Source organism: Mus caroli, chromosome 10, assembly GCF_900094665.2.
Source record: "Mus caroli chromosome 10, CAROLI_EIJ_v1.1, whole genome shotgun sequence".
Classification (NCBI taxonomy): domain Eukaryota; kingdom Metazoa; phylum Chordata; class Mammalia; order Rodentia; family Muridae; genus Mus; species Mus caroli.
In genome coordinates this window covers 115,592,064-115,594,948 of record NC_034579.1, presented here as the reverse complement: position 1 = coordinate 115,594,948, position 2,885 = coordinate 115,592,064, and the positions used below count along the sequence as shown (strand labels likewise).

At 39.3% G+C, this 2,885-nt stretch overlaps 1 protein-coding gene across 7 annotated transcripts in view; it reads left to right on the top strand.

Annotated features, from left to right (window-relative positions):
* Mon2 (MON2 homolog, regulator of endosome-to-Golgi trafficking) overlaps positions 1–2,885 on the top strand; it is an 80,431-nt gene that overhangs the window by 27,876 nt on the left and 49,670 nt on the right. The window lies entirely within an intron of this gene.

Sequence of the window (2,885 nt, the reverse complement as noted above, 5' to 3'; positions counted from 1 at the left end):
ACACACTGCTCCTATCCCAGCAACACTGTCTGTAATCTGCTAGTACACACTGCTCCTATCCCAGCAACACTGTCTGTAATCTGCTAGCACACACTGCTCCTATCCCAGCAACACTGTCTGTAATCTGCTAGCACACACTGCTCCTATCCCAGCAACACCATTTGTAATCTGCTAGTACACACTGCTCCTATCTCAGCAACACTGTCTGTAATCTGCTAGCACACACTGCTCCTATCCCAGCAACACTGTTTGTAATCTGCTAGCACACACTGCTCCTATCCCAGCAACACTGTCTGTTATACTTAAGGGTAAGGAAAAACCTCCTGTGGTTAAAAACTAAAGAAACTCATGACCACTAAGCCACCATAAGGAAGATACTTGAAGAAATTCTTCAAGAAGAGTAATCATGCTGGAGTATGGAATAAGGAATAGGAAAATCTAAATCCTTCAAAATCAATAGGAATTAATGTTCAATTTTCATTTATAACTGTATAGTAATGGTCTCAATTCTCTAATCAAAAATAGCACAAGTCATGAGACTGAGTTTATGGCAAATTTTGGAAAACAGACACCGTGTCTCCCTCATTTTTTTGTCCATAGGATTTCATAGTCAGGTAAAATCAGGTGTGAATACTGAATGAAAGTGGTAGCTGTGCAGGGAGAAATAGGAGGGTGGGAGAGTGTGGGTGCCCAGTGGACTTTAGTGTGCTCTGCACACTTAGGAAGGTGCTTTTCTCACACAGACAGTGAGAGTGACAGGTTTCACAAATGTTCTCAAGCATAGTTTTTATTTGGCAATAAGAGAAACTGACACAAATATTAGAATCAAATTTTCAATCACTCTCACTATCCCTTTTTACACGGAAAGAATTAACACATACATTAAAATATATGTGAAAAAACCATAAGAGCATAACTGATTATTAGCTCACATCCAGGAAATGAGATTAGTGAAGGCAGTTTTCTGGTTTTGTTTGTTTGGTTGTTTTTAATATTTACTGAGCAAACTAATTACCGATAACTTGCTTATTTTTCTGTAACATTAAATTATTAAGTTGGGTGATTTTTTTTTTAATGATTCTTTCATGGTCTTAATGAAATCCGAATGGTTAAAATAATAAAATATATTTGAAGTTAATTATTAAATGCAGACTTAAGCCATATACTGTCACTAAAGTGAGACTGCTCTTTTGTTTGTTTGTCTTTTGTTTTCCCTTTACATCCCAGTTGATGTCCCCCTTCCTGGTCACCCCCTCACAGTCCCTCCCCCATCTCCCTTCCTCTTTTCATTTAAGAGAGTGGAGGCCCCCCTCCAGGTATTCCCCCACGTTGGCACATCAGGTTGATGCAAGGCTAGGTGTATCCTCTCCCACTGAGGTCAGACAAGGCAGCCCAGCTAGAAGAACACATTCCACACTGGCAACAGCTGTTGGGACAGCCCCCACTGCAGTTGTTCGGGACCCACATGAAGACCAAGCTGCACATCTGGTACATATGTGTGGGGGCCTAGGTCCAGTCCATGTATGTTCTTTGGTTGGTGGTTCACACTCTGAGAGCCCCCAAGGGTCCAGGTTAGTTGACTCTGTCAGTCTTTCTGAGGAATTCTTATCTTCTTCCCCCTACTCTTCTCTAAGAGTCCCAGGCTCCATCTCATGTTTGCTGTGGGATTCTGCATCTGTTTCAGTCAGCTGCTGGGTAGAGCCATGCTAAACTCCTGTCTGTAAGCATAACAGAGGATTAATAGTGCCAGGGATTGGGGCTTGCCATGGGATGGGTCTTTAGTTATGGCTTGGCTATCCCCTCAGTCTCTGCTCCGTCTCCATTTCCCAGCTGTACATCTCTTGTAGACAGGACAGATTTTGGTTCAAAAGTTTTATGAGTGGGTTGGTGTCCCCATCGCTCCACTGTGGTTCCTTCCTGCCTGGCTCCAGGAGGTGACCTTTTCAGGTTCATACCCCACTGCTGTGAGTCTCAGCTAAGGTCATCCCATTGATTCTTGGAGCCTCCCCTTCCATAGGTCTCTGTATCCTGACCTCTCCCTCCCCCAGCTATTGATTTCCATTCATTCTCATTAGGATCAGGTATGAGGAGAGACAGGGGAGATGGCCAGATGGCCAGCAGAGTGAGTGAGACTGCTCTTAACTGACATTAGTGGAAAACTAGCAAGTTAAGGAAGCCTTTCACCTGACTTATAGTCACTTTAAATAAAACTGTACTATTATTTATGGAATTCTCAACATGTAAAATAGTTATGCTTGCTTCTTATGGATGTTATGTGGTCTGTTGGAGCAATCAAATAGATATTTTTCAAGTTAGTCTTTAAATCATCTTTACATGAGTAAAATTATTTTTGTAAAATAACTTCAGAGAAATATATACTTTATGATAAATAATAATACTTTATTAACTAAATGTTTACTCCTCTTATTTTAAATGCTTTATAATCTTGTGTTAACTTAAATGCTTTATAATCTTATTAATAAACACTAAAAATTATAAAATCATGTATGCTCTCTTTTTAAAATATACATTGATTTTTTAAAAACTTCTTGAAATATTTTTAGTTTGTGTTTAGTCCATGTAAGAACAGCACATATTTCAAACCTCTTTGTAAAATATACAAAGGGCCTCATGAGACAATACTACTTTTCAGATTCTGGGAGAGGGGCAAGCATCTTACCCAACAGTGAAATATCTTACCCAATGTTACCTGGTTTGAAAATATTAATTAGATATGATTGATAGTGACGAGTAGTCTTCACTTGAGTGAAAATAGAGGCTTAATCTGTATTTAATGGTGAATTTCAAATACATTTATTTATTTATTTATTAGGTATTTTCCTCATTTACATTTCCAATGCTATCCCAAAAGTCCCCCATACCCT